Genomic DNA, 17,637 nt, shown 5'->3' with positions numbered 1-17,637 from the left:
CCAGAGTGACGGGAGAGCGGCATTTCAGAAAACGTGCTTATCTCGGCGAGAAAAAGCGATTTCGGCAATAAAATTAAAAACGCGTGTAAAACATAAACCAAACGATGAAATTGGTTATTTCTTCATGTATAATGATCAACTCGATACTCCCTAGCCCCCAACAGCCTTTTTTTTCATAACACTTTAACCAGAGTGACGGGAGAGCGGCATTTCAGAAAACGTGCTTATCTCGGCGAGAAAAAGCGATTTCGGCAATAAAATTTAAAACGCGTGTAAAACATAAACCAAACGATGAAATTGGTTATTTCTTAATGTATAATGATCAACTCGATACTCCCTAGCCCCCAACAGCCTTTTTTTTTATAACACTTTAACCAGAGTGACGGGAGAGCGGCATTTCAGAAAACGTGCTTATCTCGGCGAGAAAAAGCGATTTCGGCAATAAAATTTAAAACGCGTGTAAAACATAAACCAAACGATGAAATTGGTTATTTCTTCATGTATAATGATCAACTCGATACTCCCTAGCCCCCAACAGCCTTTTTTTTCATAACACTTTAACCAGAGTGACGGGAGAGCGGCATTTTAGAAAACGTGCTTATCTCGGCGAGAAAAAGCGATTTCGGCAATAAAATTTAAAACGCGTGTAAAACATAAACCAAACGATGAAATTGGTTATTTCTTCATGTATAATGATCAACTCGATACTCCCTAGCCCCCAACAGCCTTTTTTTTCATAACACTTTAACCAGAGTGACGGGAGAGCGGCATTTCAGAAAACGTGCTTATCTCGGCGAGAAAAAGCGATTTCGGCAATAAAATTTAAAACGCGTGTAAAACATAAACCAAACGATGAAATTGGTTATTTCTTCATGTATAATGATCAACTCGATACTCCCTAGCCCCCAACAGCCTTTTTTTTCATAACACTTTAACCAGAGTGATGGGAGAGCGGCATTTCAGAAAACGTGCTTATCTCGGCGAGAAAAAGCGATTTCGGCAATAAAATTTAAAACGCGTGTAAAACATAAACCAAACGATGAAATTGGTTATTTCTTCATGTATAATGATCAACTCGATACTCCCTAGCCCCCAACAGCCTTTTTTTTCATAACACTTTAACCAGAGTGACGGGAGAGCGGCATTTCAGAAAACGTGCTTATCTCAGCGAGAAAAAGCGATTTCGGCAATAAAATTTAAAACGCGTGTAAAACATAAACCAAACGATGAAATTGGTTATTTCTTCATGTATAATGATCAACTCGATACTCCCTAGCCCCCAACAGCCTTTTTTTTCACAACACTTTAACCAGAGTGACGGGAGAGCGGCATTTCAGAAAACGTGCTTATCTCGGCGAGAAAAAGCGATTTCGGCAATAAAATTTAAAACGCGTGTAAAACATAAACCAAACGATGAAATTGGTTATTTCTTCATGTATAATGATCAACTCGAGTCGAGCTCCAGGGAGAGAGGCTGATTTTTCGCTTTTTGAGGCCGACCGACGAACCGGCGCGGGGCGGACTCAAAAGCCCGCAGAGCCGTAGGCACTTAGAAAAGTTTCGCCTTTGGCTGTGAGCTCCAGGGGGAGAGGCTGGTTTTGCGTTATTTCAGGCCGGCTGGAGAACCGGCGCGGGTCGGACGCACAATCCCCGCAGAGCCGTGGGCACTTAGAAAATCTTTGCCAAGTTGGCTGTGAGCGCCTGGTACCTAATATGGAAGTATAGAGGCCGACTTTCGGGCAAGATCACGCCGGGTTAGGCTTCCAGGACCCCGGCTAAGCAATTTTACCGGCCCACCCGGTTCTTTTTTTAACCAGCACGGTTCTTTTTACACTTCCAGCTGGAGCTCACGAGCGGCTTTTTGGACAAGATCACGCCGGGTTAGGCTTCCAGAGCCCCAGCTAAGCAATTTTACCGGCCCGCCCGGTTCTTTTTTTTAACCAGCCCGGTTCTTTTTACACTTCCAGCTGGAGCTCACGAGCGGCTTTTTGGACAAGATCACGACGTGTTAGGCTTCCAGAGCCCCGGCTAAGCAATTTTACCGGGTCGCCCGGTTCTTTTTTTTAACCAGCCCGGTTCTTTTTACACTTCCAGCTGGAGCTCAGCAGCGGCTTTTTGGGCAAGATCACGCCAGGTTAGGCTTCCAGGACCCCGGCTAAGCAATTCCACCGGGCTGCCCGGTTCTTTTTTTTATCCAGCCCCGGTTCTTTTTACACTTCCAGCTGGAGCTCGGGAGCGGCTTTTTGCACAAGATCACGCCGGGTTAGGCTTCCAGGACCCCGGCTAAGCAGATCAACTTGATACTCCCTAGCCCCCAACAGCCCTTTTTTTTTTTTATAACAAATAAACTAGAATGACGGGAGAGCGACATTTAAGAAAACGTGCTTATCTTGGCGAGAAAAAGCGATTTCGGCAATAAAATTTAAAACGCGTGTAAAACATAAACCAAACGATCAAATTGGTTATTTCTTCATGTATAATGATCAACTCGATACTCCCTAGCCCCCAACAGCCTTTTTTTTTTATATAACACTTTAACCAGAGTGACGGGAGAGCGGCATTTCAGAAAACGTGCTTATCTCGGCGAGAAAAAGTGATTTCGGCAATAAAATTTAAAACGCGTGTAAAACATAAACCAAACGTTGAAATTGGTTATTTCTTCATGTATAATGATCAACTCGATACTCCCTAGCCCCCAACAGCCCTTTTTTTTTTATAACACATTAACCAGAGTGACGGGAGAGCGGCATTTCAGAAAACGTGCTTATCTCGGCGAGAAAAAGCGATTTCGGCAATAAAATTTAAAACGCGTGTAAAACATAAACCAAACGATGAAATTGGTTATTTCTTCATGTATAATGATCAACTCGATACTCCCTAGCCCCCAACAGCCTTTTCTTTCATAACACTTTAACCAGAGTGACGGGAGAGTGGCATTTCAGAAAACGTGCTTATCTCGGCGAGAAAAAGCGATTTCGGCAATAAAATTTAAAACGCGTGTAAAACATAAACCAAACGATGAAATTGGTTATTTCTTCATGTATAATGATCAACTCGATACTCCCTAGCCCCCAACAGCCTTTTTTTTCATAACACTTTAACCAGAGTGACGGGAGAGCGGCATTTCAGAAAACGTGCTTATCTCGGCGAGAAAAAGCGATTTCGGCAATAAAATTTAAAACGCGTGTAAAACATAAACCAAACGATGAAATTGGTTATTTCTTCATGTATAATGATCAACTCGATACTCCCTAGCCCCCAACAGCCTTTTTTTTCATAACACTTTAACCAGAGTGACGGGAGAGCGGCATTTCAGAAAACGTGCTTATCTCGGCGAGAAAAAGCGATTTCGGCAATAAAATTTAAAACGCGTGTAAAACATAAACCAAACGATGAAATTGGTTATTTCTTCATGTATAATGATCAACTCGATACTCCCTAGCCCCCAACAGCCTTTTTTTTCATAACACTTTAACCAGAGTGACGGGAGAGCGGCATTTCAGAAAACGTGCTTATCTCGGCGAGAAAAAGCGATTTCGGCAATAAAATTTAAAACGCGTGTAAAACATAAACCAAACGATGAAATTGGTTATTTCTTCATGTATAATGATCAACTCGATACTCCCTAGCCCCCAACAGCCTTTTTTTTCATAACACTTTAACCAGAGTGACGGGAGAGCGGCATTTCAGAAAACGTGCTTATCTCGGCGAGAAAAAGCGATTTCGCCAATAAAATTTAAAACGCGTGTAAAACATAAACCAAACGATGAAATTGGTTATTTCTTCATGTATAATGATCAACTCGATACTCCCTAGCCCCCAACAGCCTTTTTTTTCATAACACTTTAACCAGAGTGACGGGAGAGCGGCATTTCAGAAAACGTGCTTATCTCGGTGAGAATAAGCGATTTCGGCAATAAAATTTAAAACGCGTGTAAAACATAAACCAAACGATGAAATTGGTTATTTCTTCATGTATAATGATGAACTCGATACTCCCTAGCCCCCAACAGCCTTTTTTTTCATAACACTTTAACCAGAGTGACGGGAGAGCGGCATTTCAGAAAACGTGCTTATCTCGGCGAGAAAAAGCGATTTCGGCAATAAAATTTAAAACGCGTGTAAAACATAAACCAAACGATGAAATTGGTTATTTCTTAATGTATAATGATCAACTCGATACTCCCTAGCCCCCAACAGCCTTTTTTTTTATAACACTTTAACCAGAGTGACGGGAGAGCGGCATTTCAGAAAACGTGCTTATCTCGGCGAGAAAAGCGATTTCGGCAATAAAATTTAAAACGCGTGTAAAACATAAACCAAACGATGAAATTGGTTATTTCTTCATGTATAATGATCAACTCGATACTCCCTAGCCCCCAACAGCCTTTTTTTTCATAACACTTTAACCAGAGTGACGGGAGAGCGGCATTTCAGAAAACGTGCTTATCTCGGCGAGAAAAAGCGATTTCGGCAATACATTTTAAAACGCGTGTAAAACATAAACCAAACGATGAAATTGGTCATTTCTTCATGTATAATGATCAACTCGATAATCCCTAGCCCCCAAAAGCCTTTTTTTTCATAACACTTTAACCAGAGTGACGGGAGAGCGGCATTTCAGAAAACGTGCTTATCTCGGCGAGAAAAAGCGATTTCGGCAATAAAATTTAAAACACGTGTAAAACATAAACCAAACGATGAAATTGGTTATTTCTTCATGTATAATGATCAACTCGATACTCCCTAGCCCCCAACAGCCTTTTTTTTCATAACACTTTAACCAGAGTGACGGAAGAGCGGCATTTCAGAAAACGTGCTTATCTCGGCGAGAAAAAGCGATTTCGGCAATAAAATTTAAAACGCGTGTAAAACATAAACCAAACGATGAAATTGGTTATTTCTTCATGTATAATGATCAACTCGATACTCCCTAGCCCCCAACAGCCTTTTTTTTCATAACACTTTAACCAGAGTGACGGGAGAGCGGCATTTCAGAAAACGTGCTTATCTCGGCGAGAAAAAGCGATTTCGGCAATAAAATTTAAAACGCGTGTAAAACATAAACCAAACGATGAAATTGGTTATTTCTTCATGTATAATGATCAACTCGGAACTCCCTAGCCCCCAACAGCCTTTTTTTTCATAACACTTTAACCAGAGTGACGGGAGAGTGGCATTTCAGAAAACGTGATTATCTCGGCGAGAAAAAGCGATTTCGGCAATAAAATTTAAAACGCGTGTAAAACATAAACCAAACGATGAAATTGGTTATTTCTTCATGTATAATGATCAACTCGATACTCCCTAGCCCCCAACAGCCTTTTTTTTCATAACACTTTAAGCAGAGTGACGGGAGAGCGGCATTTCAGAAAACGTGCTTATCTCGGCGAGAAAAAGCGATTTCGGCAATAAAATTTAAAACGCGTGTAAAACATAAACCAAACGATGAAATTGGTTATTTCTTCATGTATAATGATCAACTCGATACTCCCTAGCCCCCAACAGCCTTTTTTTTCATAACACTTTAACCAGAGTGACGGGAGAGCGGCATTTCAGAAAACGTGCTTATCTCGGCGAGAAAAAGCGATTTCGGCAATAAAATTTAAAACGCGTGTAAAACATAAACCAAACGATGAAATTGGTTATTTCTTCATGTATAATGATCAACTCGATACTCCCTAGCCCCCAACAGCCTTTTTTTTCATAACACTTTAACCAGAGTGACGGGAGAGCGGCATTTCAGAAAACGTGCTTATCTCGGCGAGAAAAAGCGATTTCGGCAATAAAATTAAAAACGCGTGTAAAACATAAACCAAACGATGAAATTGGTTATTTCTTCATGTATAATGATCAACTCGATACTCCCTAGCCCCCAACAGCCTTTTTTTTCATAACACTTTAACCAGAGTGACGGGAGAGCGGCATTTCAGAAAACGTGCTTATCTCGGCGAGAAAAAGCGATTTCGGCAATAAAATTTAAAACGCGTGTAAAACATAAACCAAACGATGAAATTGGTTATTTCTTCATGTATAATGATCAACTCGATACTCCCTAGCCCCCAACAGCCTTTTTTTTCATAACACTTTAACCAGAGTAACGGGAGAGCGGCATTTCAGAAAACGTGCTTATCTCGGCGAGAAAAAGCGATTTCGGCAATAAAATTTAAAACGCGTGTAAAACATAAACCAAACGATGAAATTGGTTATTTCTTCATGTATAATGATCAACTCGATACTCCCTAGCCCCCAACAGCCTTTTTTTTCATAACACTTTAACCAGAGTGACGGGAGAGAGGCATTTCAGAAAACGTGCTTATCTCGGCGAGAAAAAGCGATTTCGGCAATAAAATTAAAAACGCGTGTAAAACATAAACCAAACGATGAAATTGGTTATTTCTTCATGTATAATGATCAACTCGATACTCCCTAGCCCCCAACAGCCTTTTTTTTCATAACACTTTAACCAGAGTGACGGGAGAGCGGCATTTCAGAAAACGTGCTTATCTCGGCGAGAAAAAGCAATTTCGGCAATAAAATTTAAAACGCGTGTAAAACATAAACCAAACGATGAAATTGGTTATTTCTTCATGTATAATGATCAACTCGATACTCCCTAGCCCCCAACAGCCTTTTTTTTCATAACACTTTAACCAGAGTAACGGGAGAGCGGCATTTCAGAAAACGTGCTTATCTCGGCGAGAAAAAGCGATTTCGGCAATAAAATTTAAAACACGTGTAAAACATAAACCAAACGATGAAATTGGTCATTTCTTCATGTATAATGATCAACTCGATACTCCCTAGCCCCCAACAGCCTTTTTTTTCATAACACTTTAACCAGAGTGACGGGAGAGCGGCATTTCAGAAAACGTGCTTATCTCGGCGAGAAAAAGCAATTTCGGCAATTAAATTTAAAATGCGTGTAAAACATAAACCAAACGATGAAATTGGTTATTTCTTCATGTATAATGATCAACTCGATACTCCCTAGCCCCCAACATCCTTTTTTTCGATAACACTTTAACCAGAGTGACGGGAGAGCGGCATTTCAGAAAACGTGCTTATCTCGGCGAGAAAAAGCGATTTCGGCAATAAAATTTAAAACGCGTGTAAAACATAAACCAAACGATGAAATTGGTTATTTCTTCATGTATAATGATCAACTCGATACTCCCTAGCCCCCAACAGCCTTTTTTTTTCACAACACTTTAACCAGAGTGACGGGAGAGCGGCATTTCAGAAAACGTGCTTATCTCGGCGAGAAAAAGCGATTTCGGCAATAACATTTAAAACGCGTGTAAAACATAAACCAAACGATGAAATTGGTTATTTCTTCATGTATAATGATCAACTCGATACTCCCTAGCCCCCCACAGCCTTTTATTTCATAACACTTTAACCAGAGTGACGGGAGAGCGGCATTTCAGAAAACGTGCTTATCTCGGCGAGAAAAAGCGATTTCGGCAATAAAATTTAAAACGCGTGTAAAACATAAACCAAACGATGAAATTGGTTATTTCTTCATGTATAATGATCAACTCGATACTCCCTAGCCCCCAACAGCCTTTTTTTTCATAACACTTTAACCAGAGTGACGGGAGAGCGGCATTTCAGAAAACGTGCTTATCTCGGCGAGAAAAAGCGATTTCGGCAATAAAATTTAAAACGCGTGTAAAACATAAACCAAACGATGAAATTGGTTATTTCTTCATGTATAATGATCAACTCGATACTCCCTAGCCCCCAACAGCCTTTTTTTTCATAACACTTTAACCAGAGTGACGGGAGAGCGGCATTTCAGAAAACGTGCTTATCTCGGCGAGAAAAAGCGATTTCGGCAATAAAATTTAAAACGCGTGTAAAACATAAACCAAACGATGAAATTGGTTATTTCTTCATGTATAATGATCAACTCGATACTCTCTAGCCCCCAACAGCCTATTTTTTCATAACACTTTAACCAGAGTGACGGGAGAGCGGCATTTCAGAAAACGTGCTTATCTCGGCGAGAAAAAGCGATTTCGGCAATAAAATTTAAAACGCGTGTAAAACATAAACCAAACGATGAAATTGGTTATTTCTTCATGTATAATGATCAACTCGATACTCCCTAGCCCCCAACAGCCTTTTTTTTCATAACACTTTAACCAGAGTGACGGGAGAGAGGCATTTCAGAAAACGTGCTTATCTCGGCGAGAAAAAGCGATTTCGGCAATAAAATTAAAAACGCGTGTAAAACATAAACCAAACGATGAAATTGGTTATTTCTTCATGTATAATGATCAACTCGATACTCCCTAGCCCCCAACAGCCTTTTTTTTCATAACACTTTAACCAGAGTGACGGGAGAGCGGCATTTCAGAAAACGTGCTTATCTCGGCGAGAAAAAGCAATTTCGGCAATAACATTTAAAACGCGTGTAAAACATAAACCAAACGATGAAATTGGTTATTTCTTCATGTATAATGATCAACTCGATACTCCCTAGCCCCCAACAGCCTTTTTTTTTCATAACACTTTAACCAGAGTGACGGGAGAGCGGCATTTCAGAAAACGTGCTTATCTCGGCGAGAAAAAGCGATTTCGGCAATAAAATTTAAAACGCGTGTAAAACATAAACCAAACGATGAAATTGGTTATTTCTTCATGTATAATGATCAACTCGATACTCCCTAGCCCCCAGTAGCCTTTTTTCTCATAACACTTTAACCAGAGTGACGGGAGAGCGGCATTTCAGAAAACGTGCTTATCTCGGCGAGAAAAAGCGATTTCGGCAATAAAATTTAAAACGCGTGTAAAACATAAACCAAACGATGAAATTGGTTATTTCTTCATGTATAATGATCAACTCGATACTCCCTAGCCCCCAACAGCCTTTTTTTTCATAACACTTTAACCAGAGTGACGGGAGAGCGGCATTTCAGAAAACGTGCTTATCTCGGCGAGAAAAAGCGATTTCGGCAATAAAATTTAAAACGCGTGTAAAACATAAACCAAACGATGAAATTGGTTATTTCTTCATGTATAATGATCAACTCGATACTCCCTAGCCCCCAACAGCCTTTTTTTTCACAACACTTTAACCAGAGTGACGGGAGAGCGGCATTTCAGAAAACGTGCTTATCTCGGCGAGAAAAAGCGATTTCGGCAATAACATTTAAAACGCGTGTAAAACATAAACCAAACGATGAAATTGGTTATTTCTTCATGTATAATGATCAACTCGATACTCCCTAGCCCCCCACAGCCTTTTTTTTCATAACACTTTAACCAGAGTAACGGGAGAGCGGCATTTCAGAAAATGGCTTATCTCAGCGAGAAAAAGCGATTTCGGCAATAAAATTTAAAACGCGTGTAAAACATAAACCAAACGATGAAATTGGTTATTTCTTCATGTATAATGATCAACTCGAGTCGAGCTCCAGGGAGAGAGGCTGATTTTTCGCTTTTTGAGGCCGACCGACGAACCGGCGCGGGGCGGACTCAAAAGCCCGCAGAGCCGTAGGCACTTAAAAAAGTTTCGCCTTTGGCTGTGAGCTCCAGGGGGAGAGGCTGGTTTTGCGTTATTTCAGGCCGGCTGGAGAACCGGCGCGGGTCGGACGCACAATCCCCGCAGAGCCGTGGGCACTTAGAAAATCTTTGCCAAGTTGGCTGTGAGCGCCTGGTACCTAATATGGAAGTATAGAGGCCGACTTTCGGGCAAGATCACGCCGGGTTAGGCTTCCAGGACCCCGGCTAAGCAATTTTACCGGCCCACCCGGTTCTTTTTTTAACCAGCCCGGTTCTTTTTACACTTCCAGCTGGAGCTCACGAGCGGCTTTTTGGACAAGATCACGCCGGGTTAGGCTTCCAGAGCCCCAGCTAAGCAATTTTACCGGCCCGCCCGGTTCTTTTTTTTAACCAGCCCGGTTCTTTTTACACTTCCAGCTGGAGCTCACGAGCGGCTTTTTGGACAAGATCACGACGTGTTAGGCTTCCAGAGCCCCGGCTAAGCAATTTTACCGGGTCGCCCGGTTCTTTTTTTTAACCAGCCCGGTTCTTTTTACACTTCCAGCTGGAGCTCAGCAGCGGCTTTTTGGGCAAGATCACGCCAGGTTAGGCTTCCAGGACCCCGGCTAAGCAATTCCACCGGGCTGCCCGGTTCTTTTTTTTATCCAGCCCCGGTTCTTTTTACACTTCCAGCTGGAGCTCGGGAGCGGCTTTTTGCACAAGATCACGCCGGGTTAGGCTTCCAGGACCCCGGCTAAGCAGATCAACTTGATACTCCCTAGCCCCCAACAGCCCTTTTTTTTTTTATAACAAATAAACTAGAATGACGGGAGAGCGACATTTAAGAAAACGTGCTTATCTTGGCGAGAAAAAGCGATTTCGGCAATAAAATTTAAAACGCGTGTAAAACATAAACCAAACGATCAAATTGGTTATTTCTTCATGTATAATGATCAACTCGATACTCCCTAGCCCCCAACAGCCTTTTTTTTTTATAACACTTTAACCAGAGTGACGGGAGAGCGGCATTTCAGAAAACGTGCTTATCTCGGCGAGAAAAAGTGATTTCGGCAATAAAATTTAAAACGCGTGTAAAACATAAACCAAACGTTGAAATTGGTTATTTCTTCATGTATAATGATCAACTCGATACTCCCTAGCCCCCAACAGCCCTTTTTTTTTTTATAACACATTAACCAGAGTGACGGGAGAGCGGCATTTCAGAAAACGTGCTTATCTCGGCGAGAAAAAGCGATTTCGGCAATAAAATTTAAAACGCGTGTAAAACATAAACCAAACGATGAAATTGGTTATTTCTTCATGTATAATGATCAACTCGATACTCCCTAGCCCCCAACAGCCTTTTCTTTCATAACACTTTAACCAGAGTGACGGGAGAGTGGCATTTCAGAAAACGTGCTTATCTCGGCGAGAAAAAGCGATTTCGGCAATAAAATTTAAAACGCGTGTAAAACATAAACCAAACGATGAAATTGGTTATTTCTTCATGTATAATGATCAACTCGATACTCCCTAGCCCCCAACAGCCTTTTTTTTCATAACACTTTAACCAGAGTGACGGGAGAGCGGCATTTCAGAAAACGTGCTTATCTCGGCGAGAAAAAGCGATTTCGGCAATAAAATTTAAAACGCGTGTAAAACATAAACCAAACGATGAAATTGGTTATTTCTTCATGTATAATGATCAACTCGATACTCCCTAGCCCCCAACAGCCTTTTTTTTCATAACACTTTAACCAGAGTGACGGGAGAGCGGCATTTCAGAAAACGTGCTTATCTCGGCGAGAAAAAGCGATTTCGGCAATAAAATTTAAAACGCGTGTAAAACATAAACCAAACGATGAAATTGGTTATTTCTTCATGTATAATGATCAACTCGATACTCCCTAGCCCCCAACAGCCTTTTTTTTCATAACACTTTAACCAGAGTGACGGGAGAGCGGCATTTCAGAAAACGTGCTTATCTCGGCGAGAAAAAGCGATTTCGGCAATAAAATTTAAAACGCGTGTAAAACATAAACCAAACGATGAAATTGGTTATTTCTTCATGTATAATGATCAACTCGATACTCCCTAGCCCCCAACAGCCTTTTTTTTCATAACACTTTAACCAGAGTGACGGGAGAGCGGCATTTCAGAAAACGTGCTTATCTCGGCGAGAAAAAGCGATTTCGCCAATAAAATTTAAAACGCGTGTAAAACATAAACCAAACGATGAAATTGGTTATTTCTTCATGTATAATGATCAACTCAATACTCCCTGGCCCCCAACAGCCTTTTTTTTCATAAGACTTTAACTAGAGTGACGGGAGAGCGGCATTTCAGAAAACGTGCTTATCTCGGCGAGAAAAAGCGATTTCGGCAATAAAATTTAAAACGCGTGTAAAACATAAACCAAACGATGAAATTGGTTATTTCTTCATGTATAATGATCAACTCGATACTCCCTAGCCCCCAACAGCCTTTTTTTTCATAACACTTTAACCAGAGTGACGGGAGAGCGGCATTTCAGAAAACGTGCTTATCTCGGCGAGAAAAAGCGATTTCGGCAATAAAATTTAAAACGCGTGTAAAACATAAACCAAACGATGAAATTGGTTATTTCTTCATGTATAATGATCAACTCGATACTCCCTAGCCCCCAACAGCCTTTTTTTTCATAACACTTTAACCAGAGTGACGGGAGAGCGGCATTTCAGAAAACGTGCTTATCTCGGCGAGAAAAAGCGATTTCGGCAATAAAATTTAAAACGCGTGTAAAACATAAACCAAACGATGAAATTGGTTATTTCTTCATGTATAATGATCAACTCGATACTCCCTAGCCCCCAACAGCCTTTTTTTTCATAACACTTTAACCAGAGTGACGGGAGAGCGGCATTTCAGAAAACGTGCTTATCTCGGCGAGAAAAAGCGATTTCGGCAATAAAATTTAAAACGCGTGTAAAACATAAACCAAACGATGAAATTGGTTATTTTTTCATGTATAATGATCAACTCGATACTCCCTAGCCCCCAACAGCCTTTTTTTTCATAACACTTTAACCAGAGTGACGGGAGAGCGGCATTTCAGAAAACGTGCTTATCTCGGCGAGAAAAAGCGATTTCGGCAATAAAATTTAAAACGCGTGTAAAACATAAACCAAACGATGAAATTGGTTATTTCTTCATGTATAATGATCAACTCGATACTCCCTAGCCCCCAACAGCCTTTTTTTTCATAACACTTTAACCAGAGTGACGGGAGAGCGGCATTTCAGAAAACGTGCTTATCTCGGCGAGAAAAAGCGATTTCGCCAATAAAATTTAAAACGCGTGTAAAACATAAACCAAACGATGAAATTGGTTATTTCTTCATGTATAATGATCAACTCAATACTCCCTGGCCCCCAACAGCCTTTTTTTTCATAAGACTTTAACTAGAGTGACGGGAGAGCGGCATTTCAGAAAACGTGCTTATCTCGGCGAGAAAAAGCGATTTCGGCAATAAAATTTAAAACGCGTGTAAAACATAAACCAAACGATGAAATTGGTTATTTCTTCATGTATAATGATCAACTCGATACTCCCTAGCCCCCAACAGCCTTTTTTTTCATAACACTTTAACCAGAGTGACGGGAGAGCGGCATTTCAGAAAACGTGCTTATCTCGGCGAGAAAAAGCGATTTCGGCAATAAAATTTAAAACGCGTGTAAAACATAAACCAAACGATGAAATTGGTTATTTCTTCATGTATAATGATCAACTCGATACTCCCTAGCCTCCAACAGCCTTTTTTTTCATAACACTTTAACCAGAGTGACGGGAGAGCGGCATTTCAGAAAACGTGCTTATCTCGGCGAGAAAAAGCGATTTCGGCAATAAAATTTAAAACGCGTGTAAAACATAAACCAAACGATGAAATTGGTTATTTCTTCATGTATAATGATCAACTCGATACTCCCTAGCCCCCAACAGCCTTTTTTTTCATAACACTTTAACCAGAGTGACGGGAGAGCGGCATTTCAGAAAACGTGCTTATCTCGGCGAGAAAAAGCGATTTCGGCAATAAAATTAAAAACGCGTGTAAAATATAAACCAAACGATGAAATTGGTTATTTCTTCATGTATAATGATCAACTCGATACTCCCTAGCCCCCAACAGCCTTTTTTTTCATAACACTTTAACCAGAGTGACGGGAGAGCGGCATTTCAGAAAACGTGCTTATCTCGGCGAGAAAAAGCGATTTCGGCAATAAAATTTAAAACGCGTGTAAAACATAAACCAAACGATGAAATTGGTTATTTCTTAATGTATAATGATCAACTCGATACTCCCTAGCCCCCAACAGCCTTTTTTTTTATAACACTTTAACCAGAGTGACGGGAGAGCGGCATTTCAGAAAACGTGCTTATCTCGGCGAGAAAAAGCGATTTCGGCAATAAAATTTAAAACGCGTGTAAAACATAAACCAAACGATGAAATTGGTTATTTCTTCATGTATAATGATCAACTCGATACTCCCTAGCCCCCAACAGCCTTTTTTTTCATAACACTTTAACCAGAGTGACGGGAGAGCGGCATTTCAGAAAACGTGCTTATCTCGGCGAGAAAAAGCGATTTCGGCAATACATTTTAAAACGCGTGTAAAACATAAACCAAACGATGAAATTGGTCATTTCTTCATGTATAATGATCAACTCGATAATCCCTAGCCCCCAAAAGCCTTTTTTTTCATAACACTTTAACCAGAGTGACGGGAGAGCGGCATTTCAGAAAACGTGCTTATCTCGGCGAGAAAAAGCGATTTCGGCAATAAAATTTAAAACACGTGTAAAACATAAACCAAACGATGAAATTGGTTATTTCTTCATGTATAATGATCAACTCGATACTCCCTAGCCCCCAACAGCCTTTTTTTTCATAACACTTTAACCAGAGTGACGGAAGAGCGGCATTTCAGAAAACGTGCTTATCTCGGCGAGAAAAAGCGATTTCGGCAATAAAATTTAAAACGCGTGTAAAACATAAACCAAACGATGAAATTGGTTATTTCTTCATGTATAATGATCAACTCGATACTCCCTAGCCCCCAACAGCCTTTTTTTTCATAACACTTTAACCAGAGTGACGGGAGAGCAGCATTTCAGAAAACGTGCTTATCTCGGCGAGAAAAAGCGATTTCGGCAATAAAATTTAAAACGCGTGTAAAACATAAACCAAACGATGAAATTGGTTATTTCTTCATGTATAATGATCAACTCGATACTCCCTAGCCCCCAACAGACTTTTTTTTCATAACACTTTAACCAGAGTGACGGGAGAGTGGCATTTCAGAAAACGTGCTTATCTCGGCGAGAAAAAGCGATTTCGGCAATAAAATTTAAAACGCGTGTAAAACATAAACCAAACGATGAAATTGGTTATTTCTTCATGTATAATGATCAACTCGATACTCCCTAGCCCCCAACAGCCTTTTTTTTCATAACACTTTAAGCAGAGTGACGGGAGAGCGGCATTTCAGAAAACGTGCTTATCTCGGCGAGAAAAAGCGATTTCGGCAATAAAATTTAAAACGCGTGTAAAACATAAACCAAACGATGAAATTGGTTATTTCTTCATGTATAATGATCAACTCGATACTCCCTAGCCCCCAACAGCCTTTTTTTTCATAACACTTTAACCAGAGTGACGGGAGAGCGGCATTTCAGAAAACGTGCTTATCTCGGCGAGAAAAAGCGATTTCGGCAATAAAATTTAAAACGCGTGTAAAACATAAACCAAACGATGAAATTGGTTATTTCTTCATGTATAATGATCAACTCGATACTCCCTAGCCCCCAACAGCCTTTTTTTTCATAACACTTTAACCAGAGTGACGGGAGAGCGGCATTTCAGAAAACGTGCTTATTTCGGCGAGAAAAAGCGATTTCGGCAATAAAATTAAAAACGCGTGTAAAACATAAACCAAACGATGAAATTGGTTATTTCTTCATGTATAATGATCAACTCGATACTCCCTAGCCCCCAACAGCCTTTTTTTTCATAACACTTTAACCAGAGTGACGGGAGAGCGGCATTTCAGAAAACGTGCTTATCTCGGCGAGAAAAAGCGATTTCGGCAATAAAATTTAAAACGCGTGTAAAACATAAACCAAACGATGAAATTGGTTATTTCTTCATGTATAATGATCAACTCGATACTCCCTAGCCCCCAACAGCCTTTTTTTTCATAACACTTTAACCAGAGTAACGGGAGAGCGGCATTTCAGAAAACGTGCTTATCTCGGCGAGAAAAAGCGATTTCGGCAATAAAATTTAAAACGCGTGTAAAACATAAACCAAACGATGAAATTGGTCATTTCTTCATGTATAATGATCAACTCGATACTCCCTAGCCCCCAACAGCCTTTTTTTAATAACACTTTAACCAGAGTGACGGGAGAGCGGCATTTCAGAAAACGTGCTTATCTCGGCGAGAAAAAGCAATTTCGGCAATTAAATTTAAAATGCGTGTAAAACATAAACCAAACGATGAAATTGGTTATTTCTTCATGTATAATGATCAACTCGATACTCCCTAGCCCCCAACATCCTTTTTTTTCATAACACTTTAACCAGAGTGACGGGAGAGCGGCATTTCAGAAAACGTGCTTATCTCGGCGAGAAAAAGCGATTTCGGCAATAAAATTTAAAACGCGTGTAAAACATAAACCAAACGATGAAATTGGTTATTTCTTCATGTATAATGATCAACTCGATACTCCCTAGCCCCCAACAGCCTTTTTTTTTCACAACACTTTAACCAGAGTGACGGGAGAGCGGCATTTCAGAAAACGTGCTTATCTCGGCGAGAAAAAGCGATTTCGGCAATAACATTTAAAACGCGTGTAAAACATAAACCAAACGATGAAATTGGTTATTTCTTCATGTATAATGATCAACTCGATACTCCCTAGCCCCCCACAGCCTTTTATTTCATAACACTTTAACCAGAGTGACGGGAGAGCGGCATTTCAGAAAACGTGCTTATCTCGGCGAGAAAAAGCGATTTCGGCAATAAAATTTAAAACGCGTGTAAAACATAAACCAAACGATGAAATTGGTTATTTCTTCATGTATAATGATCAACTCGATACTCCCTAGCCCCCAACAGCCTTTTTTTTCATAACACTTTAACCAGAGTGACGGGAGAGCGGCATTTCAGAAAACGTGCTTATCTCGGCGAGAAAAAGCGATTTCGGCAATAAAATTTAAAACGCGTGTAAAACATAAACCAAACGATGAAATTGGTTATTTCTTCATGTATAATGATCAACTCGATACTCCCTAGCCCCCAACAGCCTTTTTTTTCATAACACTTTAACCAGAGTGACGGGAGAGCGGCATTTCAGAAAACGTGCTTATCTCGGCGAGAAAAAGCGATTTCGGCAATAAAATTTAAAACGCGTGTAAAACATAAACCAAACGATGAAATTGGTTATTTCTTCATGTATAATGATCAACTCGATACTCTCTAGCCCCCAACAGCCTATTTTTTCATAACACTTTAACCAGAGTGACGGGAGAGCGGCATTTCAGAAAACGTGCTTATCTCGGCAAGAAAAAGCGATTTCGGCAATAAAATTTAAAACGCGTGTAAAACATAAACCAAACGATGAAATTGGTTATTTCTTCATGTATAATGATCAACTCGATACTCCCTAGCCCCCAACAGCCTTTTTTTTCATAACACTTTAACCAGAGTGACGGGAGAGCGGCATTTCAGAAAACGTGCTTATCTCGGCGAGAAAAAGCGATTTCGGCAATAAAATTAAAAACGCGTGTAAAACATAAACCAAACGATGAAATTGGTTATTTCTTCATGTATAATGATCAACTCGATACTCCCTAGCCCCCAACAGCCTTTTTTTTCATAACACTTTAACCAGAGTGACGGGAGAGCGGCATTTCAGAAAACGTGCTTATCTCGGCGAGAAAAAGCAATTTCGGCAATAAAATTTAAAACGCGTGTAAAACATAAACCAAACGATGAAATTGGTTATTTCTTCATGTATAATGATCAACTCGATACTCCCTAGCCCCCAACAGCCTTTTTTTTTCATAACACTTTAACCAGAGTGACGGGAGAGCGGCATTTCAGA

This window comes from Syngnathus leptorhynchus, unplaced genomic scaffold, assembly GCF_054491065.1.
Source record: "Syngnathus leptorhynchus isolate UIUO unplaced genomic scaffold, UIUO_Slep HiC_scaffold_167, whole genome shotgun sequence".
Taxonomy (NCBI): Eukaryota; Metazoa; Chordata; class Actinopteri; order Syngnathiformes; family Syngnathidae; genus Syngnathus; species Syngnathus leptorhynchus.
The sequence above is the reverse complement of the archived record's forward strand: the minus strand, read 5'-3'. Positions refer to the sequence as shown.